This window comes from Dermochelys coriacea, chromosome 1 (assembly GCF_009764565.3).
Source record: "Dermochelys coriacea isolate rDerCor1 chromosome 1, rDerCor1.pri.v4, whole genome shotgun sequence".
Lineage (NCBI taxonomy): Eukaryota > Metazoa > Chordata > Testudines > Dermochelyidae > Dermochelys > Dermochelys coriacea.
The window spans coordinates 84,657,290-84,670,042 of NC_050068.2; the positions used below are offsets into that span (position 1 = coordinate 84,657,290).

Below are 12,753 nucleotides of genomic sequence, written 5' to 3' on the forward strand. Positions count from 1 at the left end.
AATCCTTTTAGCATCCAGAGCCTGATCATATAAACTAAACTTACCTCAAATAGTCAATTTCCTTACCCTTAAAAGTAATCCTTTTGAAGTTTAGGACTTCTCACATGAAGCATTGGCAGAACTGGCCCTATGATATTACAGGAACTTAAAGATTTACATAATTGAACACATCAAGATTTATGATGCATTTTTATTGTATTCATTTGGGAAGTAACTTTACCCATCGACATTCATTAGTAGATGTGCAGGTGAATGAGCCCCTGATAGTGTGGCTCATGTGGTTGGAGGACCCACCATCAGAGAACCCAACCACATGAGACACACCATCCGGGGCTCATTCACCTGAACATCTACTAATATGATATATGCCATCATGTGTCAGCAATGCCCCTCTGCTATGTACATTGGCCAAACCGGACAGTCTACATAAAAGAATAAATGCACACAAATCAGACATCAGGAATGGTAACATACAAAAGCCAGTAGGCAAATACATCAGTCTCCCTAGACATTCAATAACAGATTTAAAAGTAGCCATCCTTCAACAAAAAAAACCTTCAAAAACAGACTTCAAAGAGAAACTGCAGAGCTACAATTCATTTGGAAATTTAACACCATTAATTTGGCCTTGAATAGGTACTGGGAGTGGTTGGCTCACTACAGAAGCATTTTTCCCTCTCTTGGTATTGACACCTCCTCATCAGTTATTGGGAGTGGACCAGATCCACGCTGATTGAATTGGCATTGTCAACACTGGTTCTCCACTTGTAAGGTAATGCCCTTCTCTTCATATGTCAGTATATTTATGCTTGCATCTGTAATCTTCACTCCATGCATTTGAAGAAGTGGGGGTTTTTTACCCACGAAAGCTTATGCCCAAATAAATCTGTTAGTCTTTAAGGTACCACCAGACTCCTCGTTGTTTTTGTGGATACAGACTAAAAAACGGCTACCCCTCTAACTTTCATTTAAAAATTGTCAGTTATGGAGAATCAACCACAACCCTAAGTCAATTGTTCCGATGATTAATCACCGTCACTGTCAAAAATTCACATTTCCAGTCTGAATTTGTCTATTTTCAACGTCCAACCATTGGATCATGTTTATATTTTTATCCATTAGATTGAAGACTCTATTAACAAATGTTTGTTCCCCATGTAGATACTGTAATCAAGACACTCCTTAACTGTCTCTTTGTTAAGCTAAAAGGATTAAGCTCTTTGAGCCTATCACTACAAGGCATGTTTTCTAATCCTTTAACCATTCCTGTGACTCCTCTATGAACCCTCTCCAATTTATCAAAATCCATATTGAATTGTGGGTACCAGAACTGGACACAGTATTCTAGCTGCCGTCACATCAGTGCCAAATACAGAGATAAAATAACCTGTCTACTCCTACTTGAGATTCCCCTATTTATGAACCAAGGATTGCATTTTACACTGGGAGCTCATATTTAGCTGATTATCCACTCCCCCTGCACTAATCTTTTTCAGAATCACTGATTCCCAGAGTAGAGTCCCTCATCCTGTAAATACGGCCTACTTTCTTTATTGCCGCGTGTATACATTTACATTTAGCTCTATTAAAGCACATATTGTTGGTTTGCATCCAGTTTATCAAGTGATCTGGATCATTCTGTATCAGTGACATGTCTTCTTCATTATTTACCATTCCCCCATTTTTTGTGTTTCTGAAAATTTTATCAGTGATGATTATGTTTTTTTTCCAGGTTACTGTTAAAAATGTTATATAGCATAGAGCTAAGAACAGATACCTGGCGGACCCCACTAGAAACACACTAGTGTGATGATAATTCCCCATTTACAATGACATTTTGAGAACCCTCAGTTAGCCATCTTTTAATCCATTTAATCTGTGCCATGTTAATTTTATGTCTTTCTAGTTTTTAATCAAAATGCTGAATGGTACAGCCAAATTCCTTACAAAAGTCTATTAGATCAATACTATTATCTTTATCAAACAAGCTTGTAATCACATCAAAAAAGGCATCAAGTTAGTTTGACAGAATCTATTTTCCATAATCCCATTTTGATTGTCATTAATTATATTACCCTCCTTTAATAATAAAGTCCTGTATCTGCCACTCCATTATCTTGCCTGGGATCAATGTCAGACTAACGTGCCTATAATTACCTGGAGCATACTATTTACCCTTTTTTAATATTATGCCTCTGCATGACTGTGCATCCAGAGTCATGACCTGGTCCTGACTAAGTACCCATACATTTAACATTTAAATAGACAATGGTGTTTAGTGATGAGGAGGATTTCTCTGCTTTTGTAGTTTATACCAAGAATGTAGACGTTTGGTGGTAATTGCAAAACATTTTCCTTTTTTTTTTTTTGGTAGTTGCTACAGGAGAACATCACAAGTATTTAAAATCTAGCTTCTACACGTAGTGTCATCAGCTGGCATGGGAGAATTGTTAGGCTTTGAAACCTGACAGTTTTGATGAGTATTCCTTCAGACTGTGCTTTGTGACTGACATGAAATGTCTTTCTGATTCAGTCAAACAAAAGTGTGGCATCATTTGGTCATATGTCAGTATTCCTGGGTGGGTGGTTATTTTTAGAACATCTAAACTAGGATGTTACTAAGGCTATGGCTACATTACGCAGCTTTTAGCTACATGGCTATGTCGCTACAGTCATGCAGCTGAAAGCCACGCAGTGTAGCTGCTGTTTGTCGGCAGGAAAGAGCTCTCCCACTGACAAAATATTCCACCCCCCATGAGTGGTAGCGGCTTTGTCAGCAGGAGAGGAAAGCGCTGTTCACACTGGCACTTTTTGTCGGTATAACTTTTGTTGTTTGGGGTGTGGGTTTTTTAACACCTCTGAATGACAAAAGTTTTGCTGACAAAGTGCCAGTGTAGACACACTCTAAGACCTGAATTGACAATATTTTCCTAATGTTTCCTTTAAATTTGCATAAAAGGGTAGGTGTTCAATTAGCTCAGAGTTTGAAAACTTTAGTTAAAGCCCTTAGTTTCTCTGGCAGTAAAAAGAATATTTTGAGGGAGACATTTGCAAGAGTAGGTTTCCAGAAGGTACATTAGTTGTCACTGATGAAGATGAGACTCTCACAATCAAGTCATAATTATTTCAGTTCTATGATTAAATATTGACAGAACTTTTGACAACTACACCATATCCTGAATACAACTCCCCCCCCCCCCGCCAACAATAAAATGGATTGCAAAGGACTGCTGTGAAACCGATCCTGTTCCTTGTACAGAAGTCATAAAAGCTAACTGGCTACCAGGGAGAATTCCTCCCAAGCAGCTGTATATTGCCTCTTTGCAAGTTGTGGTGTAGGGCCATTACAGGGCAGGGAAGGAATATGGCATAATGCATGACGCTACAATCATTCTGGGCAGCTCCACAACACAGTGCTCGCCATACGCTTCCCAGACAGGGCTGCCATTACTTATAGCAGCATCTCCCAATGACAAGGTACATAAGGAGACATTTTAGCCCCTGACCAACCAAAATCCTGAGGCTACAAAAGTGACTAAACACTGCCTTTGCCCTCACTGCCCCCAGGCTGTGCTTGTGCTATGCCTCCTGTAGGTGCAGCACACCATCTCATGTGTGAGTAAAAGTTGCAGCATAACGCTTTATGTATTAGAGTTATTGGGTAGTGTAGCGCTCTAACTGATCTATCTAGTATATATAGTTGTGTATTTTTCATTTGGAGATTTTTCAAATTAATTTAATTGCATCAAAAATTCTACTATAAAATGCAATTCTCCATGCTAAATGAATTAGTAAAACGAAAGCCAGATTCTGCACTACAGACTACCTACATGTTCTATTTTCATAAATGCATATTGTTACCAAACCTTTCAGTAATGTCTCTAGATTTAGGTCAGAATAGGCTTTTCCTTTAAAAATGTAACTTTCACACAATAATAGCAAAGTTAAATCAATGATCAATTACAATACCAGAAATTGATGATAAAGGGTTTTCATGTACGTTTATCTGCAAGTTAACATTTGTTTTATTAGCATATTTATTGTTTTATTAGCATATTTATTAAAAAGTGGCAAAAGTGTGTCAAGACAAGTTTCAGATTTTTTCAAGATTTGCTAAAAGAATTTTGAAAAATGGAAGATTGCCAATTTGCATAGCAATTATTTAAAAACAACAACTGCCCTTTAAAGTAGGTTGAACTTACTTACTCTATAAGTCCATGAGCATAATTTTCATGATATTTTTTATCTTGATATTTTAATAGCGATCAGTTGATGACTGCTGCTTTTTCAATGTTGTGATGGTACAACAGTGAAACGGAGAAAAGTCCATGAAATGTGGCATCTCAGAAGAAAGCTCTGAGTCTGTGGAATTGTATGTAAATTGTCTTAGAACATCAAAACAAAATAAAGCAATTTCATTGCAAATTAGACCCTTGTGACAACATAAATAAAACAACATGGCCCCAGTCCTGTCTGGTGCATAACCTACAGTTGACAAATTCCAAGTTGGACCTGGTCCTCTCAAAAAAAATGTGAATTAAAATAGAGTCCTCTGTGTCCCATTAAAAGGAAGTGTAAAATGCAAGGACAGGATGGGGTACAGATTACCTATTTACTCTTTGAGGCTACAAAGTAAAAATTGAGTATAGTCTGGCAAAAAAAATGGTCAGAACGTAAGATTCCATTCATCTACTGTCTGGGATGTAGGTCTTTCACAATTATAATGTAAGGTGAGAATTGTTAGCTATGATTGCTCTGATGAAAGACATGCATTGAAATCCTCATCCAAAGCCCAATGACATCATAAGGAGCCTTTTCAAGGGCTCTGGATCAGGTTCTGAATACTTTGGGCATGTGACCTCAATCATTCCATAGCTAATTATTCAGATAAAGAAACTAGTAAACATAATTGCTTAAAGGTTCATCTTTATTTTTTAAAAAAATCAACACATTTGTATGTTCAAAAGTTTAGAATGCAATATCTTTGGGGCAGGAACAGCCATTTACAATATGTTTGTACATTATGTCACTAAAATATCTCCAATGCATTTTGCTATCACTTTCTATGAAATGTCTACATTTCTTCAAACAGGTAAATTAGGAAGAAGAATTAAATTATTAGTTGGTAGAGCACCTAGCACAATGGGGGCTTAACTTGGTCATGGCTTTTATCCATTAACACAATATAAATGAATAATAATTATTATTATATCTTTATATTTTGCTAGTACCTAAAAGCAAACACAATTGAGGCCCCAATGTGCTTTACAAACTAATCATAATTAAATCATTTAATTATTCAACCATCTTTCTTGTTCAGAGAAATATGTAGAGTTGTAATAGAAAACGCAAAATGCATTGACGATTGCTTTAATTTTAGTAGCGTAATGTGATACACTTGTAGTTTCTAGCAACATTATTTTCATCCTTCCTCTTTACTGTTAGACTTCACTGAAATCCTTAAAATGTCTTTAATATTTTATATATAGATCAAAAATATCTGGCTGATAAACACTGTACTAATAACAGATACTTATGTTTTAACTGTTTTGTTCCTCATTTAAACTAAAAAAAAAGCCATCTTTAAACATCAGCTTCATCATATGGTTTGGAACACAGTGTGGCCTGACAGAGGAGATAGACTGTTTAAGGATGTTTTTCTTCCTTCTGCTTTATCAAATTGAGTAGTACAAGGTTTATTCACTTTTGCTGTTGACTTTGATTAAGACTGCTGACAAGCTTTTTCCCATTTCAACACTTGGAAGCAACAATATATCTTTCCTAATTCAAGGGTTTGTGGTTTCTGATAGCAGAAAAAGAGATAGTGCACTTTAAACAATGTTCCCACCACTCCTGCAGAAACTTTATTGCTTCAGTTCCAGTCACAACTATGACAAATGACCTACACAGAAGCTGCCTTTTAATGACAAGATGACTGAAATAATTGATTGGTTCAACACCATGAGGCCTGGACAGTAGAAAGTTTATTATGCACATGCATGAAGAAGATAGCTTTTATTCTTTATTGAAATAGAAATATCTCAAACAGCTGGTTCATCATTAATAGAAAGAGAAAGATAATGAAAACAAATAAGTATAATAAGGGGAATAAACAGCAAGCTGTATGAATTATGGTGCTCTAACTCCATTGGAACCTTAAGATAGAATTATACCCCTATGGGAAAATTGCCTGTTTTTATTTTTATTTCCGGAATCAGACACACACACACATATATATATATATGTATATATATATATATATATATATATATATATATATAGTCTTTACCGCTCCCAGTAGTAGTTCTGTTATCTATACCTATTCGTACTGCTACAGGACTCTTTAAACATCTCTGTCTGTACCCCACCACCTCCTTTCTTTTTCAATCTCTGTCAAAACATCTCTCTCCTCTTCCTGCTTTAGACCTGTCTTCATTGTCTGTTTTGTTTGGGTTCATTGGAGTTTTGGATGAAGGCTGAGGTTGCTTCTTCATTCGTGTGAACCTGTTTTCTCATTCCTGGAGTTTAACACCATAATCCATGTTTTGTACTGCTTTAACTTCAAGACAGCAAGTACTATATAAAAGTATCTGCTATAAAATTTAATAGCAAAAATATTATTTCTTAGTACACTAAGTTCCATCTATATATAGTCAATGAGCAAACATTAAACTAAACTCAACTAAAGCAGTAAAATTGATTGCACAGGCACAATCTCAATTAGCCTTCCTGGGTTAGCTTCAGTTTATAAAACTATGCCTAGCTAATGCTCTAGGCCAGTACTTCTCAAATATTTCCACACTATGATCCCATGTGTGGAAACAACCAGAAAAAAAAGGTTTGGGATCTCCTCTCTCACCCCTCATAAAAAAACATGGTGATTGCAACCCTCCTGGACCTATTTGTGACCCTTCCTAGTCTTCAGAGCTAAAACAGAAAGAGAGAGGAGGTCTCTGATTTACTCAAGATACAAACTATGACAGGCTTGAACCATTATGAATTATGGTTTGGTTATGTTTTCTGTGAATAATTTCCAGGATAAAACAGAGTTACTGTACTAGGCATTTAATCTCACAACCTCAGGAGAGGACATAATTGGGTTTAAAACAAGGGCCGTGTCTCCCAAAGCATGCTATTCCATGTGAGGCATTTAAGACTATAGGTGGCTTTCTGCAACATTTCCACCACCCTGTTCCTGGAGTCTCTAAGGTCCGGCTGGCAATAACTCTGGTTGGTCTAACTCATGATGGTGGACAATAGTTCTTAATGGACCACTCTTCTGGAAAGGATCATCAGAATGTAACATGCTTTGGCCGCAAGCCCTCTTCTTTCACTCCCAACATATCCCCTGCCTGCCCCAGAATTTTTCCTATGGAAATAAGGATCCTCTGCCCATACACAAGAGTGCCTGCTTGCTAAAATTAGTTACGTTTGATAGTATGACATTATTGGATGGAACTTTTTGGGATGATTTTATTTTGCATGCTTATACTTAAGTAATTTTATATGCTCGTGGGTATATAGTTTTTTTAATGGTTACATAGTTGGTTTTAAACATGGAAGAAATACAGCAAAATGTCCATTTGAATTGTAAGATTATTCCATTCCATTTCTGCACTTGCATTGTTATAGGTACTTTTAGATCACTGATTGCCTTATGTTGATGATGATGTGTCTTGCAGCCCTATGTCAAAAGAAAATATATATATTTTATAATACGCAAAGTAAATGCTTATGAAAGGAGCTATAGTGACGACCCTTGGAATTAATTCTTGATTTATATAGAGATTTAGAAAACAGTGAGAGTGCAGATTTCGCCAGATTTCTTGCCATAGTGTATCAACTATGAACTAATGAATCACTATGGGTTGAGAGGGTGGTTTGGTCTATGACCATTCATTTAATCCTTGATCTCTCTGCTGTGACTTCTAACAAAGTGCTAATTAGTATTAAACATAAATTTTGTGTTTCTTTCATGGACACTTGGAAATAAGTAATGATAAAACTCCCACAGATGTCTAACTTTGTATATATTGGACTAGAATCAGTGGTTCTCAAACTGTGGGTCGAGACCCCAAAGTGGGTTGTGACCCCATTTAATGGGTCACCAGGACTGGCTTAGAGTTTCTGAGGCCTGGAGCTAAAGCCAAAGCCAGAGCCCCATCGTCTGGTGCTGAAGCCCAAGGGCTTCAACCCTGGGTGGAAGGGCTAGGTTACAGACCCCCCTGCCTGGGGCTGAAGCCCTCGGGCTTTGAACCCCTCCCCCATCTGAGGCGGTGAAGCTCAGACTTTGGTTCCCCTGCCCCCCGGGATTATGTAGTATTTTTTGTTGTCAGAAGGGGATCATAGTGCAATGAAGTTTGAGAACCCCTGGACTAGATTGTGCCTTGTAGGCGCAGCCTTCAATTCAGGGGAAGATCTTCATTGTTTGGGTAAGTCTGCAAATTGCTATACCCTTTTATGGCAGGTAACATACTTATTCATAGATTCATAGATACTAAGGTCAGAAGGGACCATTCTGATCATCCAGTCTGACCTCCTGCACAACGCAGGCCACAGAATCTCACCCACCCACTCCTACAAAAAACCTCACCTATGTCTGAGCTATTTGAAGTCCTCAAATCATGGTTTAAAGACTTCAAGGAGCAGAGAATCCTCCCTCAAGTGACCCGTGCCCCATGCTACAGAGGAAGGCGAAAAATTTCCAGGGCCTCTCCAATCAGCCCTGGAGGAAAATTCCTTCCCGACCCCAAATATGGCAATCAGCTAAACCCTGAGCATATGGGCAAAATTCAACAGCCAGATACTACAGAAAATTCTTTCCTGGGTAACTCAGATCCCACCCATCTAATATCCCATCTCAGGGGATTAGGCCTATTTACCCTGCACTGGGCAAAACATGGAGGAGCAGAACCTTTGCATTTACTTTCCATGTTGTGTGCCGACTTCCTACTCCGCTTGGGATTCTGTATCCCTGTGAAGTGATTAAAAAGCTGTCCCTGAACTCACAGAATTGCAGTTCTTTCCCAAACACACAAGTAGAAGGAAGACTTCTTTCTTTCTCTCTGCCCCCCTCCTCCCTCACAGAAGGGGTAAGGAGAAACTTTGGACTGCACTGTGCTTTTACCAGAAGCCCTGTGAATGTATGAGTGGGGGTGGAGCATCATATACTTGTGATCAGAGATGCATAATTTCCTCCCCCCCACAACACACACTTGCTCCAAGTGGTCCAACCAGTAGTTTCTACCACCATACCTGTCCCACAACTACTCAGTTCTGTTGGCCAGTGCATTGTAATGCAGAGCTAAAATTCTACTATTTTCTGCTTACTCCTGTACTCAGTGTATAGGGATGCTGCACAGAAGCATAAAGGGCAGTAGGTGTATTTACCCCACTTACGCCCTTTCATGGCATGCATATACCAGGCTACAGAACTCTGCTTTTTATAGAATTAATGAACAAATGGTAATACAATTCATGCAAATATTTATATATTTAGGGCCAGGTTCTGTCAGCCTTACTCAGAATGAGTAGCCTTGTTGAAAGCAATACAACTACTTGTGGAATGGTGTGCTACTCAGTTTAAGTAAGGGCAGCAGATACCTGCATTTAATTAACATATATTATACTAAAAGTATATTATCCTCATTTAAACATATTTACTAGTAAGTGGTAAATATGCATATTCCTTTGGAATAATATACTAACCTGAACAAAACTGCAATTTGCAAATTGTAAGCATAGGAAGTGTACTTAGCTTTTCATTTGCATATATGCCATGCATTCATTAAAGAACCAAGAGAATGCATACTGAAAAAAAACAAACTTAAGTAGAAGTCATCAAAAGCAGTTAGGAGATTGAGCCATTAGCCCCCACCTTAACCTTCCCAAAACCTCCATTAGCTAGACACAGATTAGAAATTATTTTCAAAATGACAGGTTTCAGAGTAGCAGCCGTGTTAGTCTGTATTCGCAAAAAGAAAAGGAGTACTTGTGGCACCTTAGAGACTAACAAATTTATTAGAGCATAAGCTTTCGTGAGCTACAGCTCACTTCATCGGATGCATTTGGTGGAAAAAACAGAGGAGAGATTTATATACACACACAGAGAACATGAAACAATGGGTTTATCATACACACTGTAAGGAGAGTGATCACTTAAGATAAGCCATCACCCACAGCAGGGGGGGGAAAGGAGGAAAACCTTCCATGGTGACAAGCAGGTAGGCTAATTCCAGCAGTTAACAAGAATATCAGAGGAACAGTGGGGGGTGGGGTGGGAGGGAGAAATACCATGGGGAAATAGTTTTACTTTGTGTAATGACTCATCCATTCCCAGTCTCTATTCAAGCCTAAGTTAATTGTATCCAGTTTGCAAATTAATTCCAATTCAGCAGTCTCTCGTTGGAGTCTGTTTTTGAAGCTTTTTTGTTGAAGTATAGCCACTCTTAGGTCTGTGATCGAGTGACCAGAGAGATTGAAGTGTTCTCCAACTGGTTTTTGAATGTTATAATTCTTGACGTCTGATTTGTGTCCATTCATCCAGATTGACAGAGCCAGAAGAGTACCCAGAAGTCACCTACTACAGGACAGGCCCAACAAAGAAAACAACAGAACGCCACTAGCCATCACCTTCAGCCCCCAACTAAAACCTCTCCAACGCATCATCAAGGATCTACAACCTATCCTGAAGGACGAGCCATCGCTCTCTCAGATCTTGGGAGATAGACCAGTCCTTGCTTACAGACAGCCCCCCAATCTGAAGCAAATACTCACCAGCAACCACACACCACACAACAGAACCACTAACCCAGGAACCTATCCTTGCAACAAAGCCCGTTGCCAACTCTGTCCACATATCTATTCAGGGGATACCATCATAGGGCCTAATCACATCAGCCACACTATCAGAGGCTCGTTCACCTGCGCATCTACCAATGTGATATATGCCATCATGTGCCAGCAATGCCCCTCTGCCATGTACATTGGCCAAACTGGACAGTCTCTACGTAAAAGAATGAATGGACACAAATCAGACGTCAAGAATTATAACATTCAAAAACCAGTTGGAGAACACTTCAATCTCTCTGGTCACTCGATCACAGACCTAAGAGTGGCTATACTTCAACAAAAAAGCTTCAAAAACAGACTCCAACGAGAGACTGCTGAATTGGAATTAATTTGCAAACTGGATACAATTAACTTAGGCTTGAATAGAGACTGGGAATGGATGAGTCATTACACAAAGTAAAACTATTTCCCCATGGTATTTCCCCCCCCACCCCACCCCCCACTGTTCCTCTGATATTCTTGTTAACTGCTGGAATTAGCCTACCTGCTTGTCACCATGGAAGGTTTTCCTCCTTTCCCCCCCCTGCTGTGGGTGATGGCTTATCTTAAGTGATCACTCTCCTTACAGTGTGTATGATAAACCCATTGTTTCATGTTCTCTGTGTGTGTGTATATAAATCCCTCCTCTGTTTTTTCCACCAAATGCATCCGATGAAGCGAGCTGTAGCTCACGAAAGTTATGCTCTAATAAATTTGTTAGTCTCTAAGGTGCCACAAGTACTCCTTTTCTATTTTCAAAATGTAAACTATGCAGCACAAAACAGCCCAGTACTTTTAATAAAAAAATGTGAAAATACAGCTTCCATTCTACAGAAGAAAGAAATAATGAATCAAATAAGACGGTTAACTGCTAATGCCTGATAAAGTTATATTACATTGATTGACCAAGACAATTTAATTAAAGCAAGCACATTGGAAATCTGATACCTTAATGTAATGCTTTATAATCCACACAACTGCTGAAAACATTATTTAATTTAATATATAAGAAGTAAACCAAGTAAATTAAATATTTATCTTTATGAGAGTACATGTATAATTTTTATTAAAGTTCATGTATAGCTGAAACAAGAAGAAACAATAATATTTGGACTTGATTTTATCATCATGACATGGACCTTGTGTGCATGGGTTTACACAGAAAACAGGAGCATTAGAGGTAGATACAAGTGCCAATAATCACAGCTGTAATTTTAATAAATCATTATGAAGGACTATGAGCTTGATCTTGAAGTCCCGATTCAGGCAAAACATTCCATAAGCTTCATTGGGAGTTTTCTCTGTGCCAGGGCTACAGAGTTGAGCCCTTGAGTATATTACTGCAGTAATTATCATTTTGCCATATTCCTTGTAAAAGCAAAAGCTTTTATATGAGAAGTAGATGGGTACTAAAAAGAATTTTGGCTCAAATCTTAATTGCTGCAAATAAACTCAGTCCTGTCCCTCTGACTCAGAAAGAAAAATTGAACATTTACCCAGAATGTTCTTAGGTAAGAATATACATGACAGCATCAGACATGAACCCTTCTCTTTACTAAGGGTATGTCTACAATGAGAAGTTATGGACAACATTTTTGTCTTTCACGGGTACTTTAAAAAGCCCCCAGCGAAAGACAAAAGTTTTGCTGATACAAGTGGCAGTGTGAACACGGCTTTGTCGGCAGGAGCGCTCTCTTGCCAACAAAGCTAACGCCGCTCACAGGGCTGGAAGTATTTTGTCGGCAAAAGTGCCGACAAAGAGTATTTATACAGGCTGACTTTTAGCAACAAGGCTGTGTTGACAGAAGAATGCTTCCTCTGACCTAGCTACCACCTCTTGGGAAGGTGAGTTACCTATCCTGATAGGAGAACCCTTCCCATTGGTGTTGGTCCTGCTTTGAGCAGGGGATTGGACTAGATGAC

The 12,753-nt window shown here is 38.5% G+C and overlaps 1 long non-coding RNA gene across 1 annotated transcript; it reads right to left on the reverse strand.

Moving 5' to 3' along the window:
- Positions 1–287: 287 nt before the first annotated feature.
- On the reverse strand, positions 288–11,021 carry LOC122457644. Its single transcript, XR_006277292.1, has 3 exons — positions 11,010–11,021; positions 9,052–9,057; positions 288–422 (listed from the first exon to the last, which is right to left on the reverse strand). It is a non-coding gene; the product is annotated as an uncharacterized LOC122457644 (long non-coding RNA).
- Between the last annotated feature and the right edge of the window lie 1,732 nt (positions 11,022–12,753).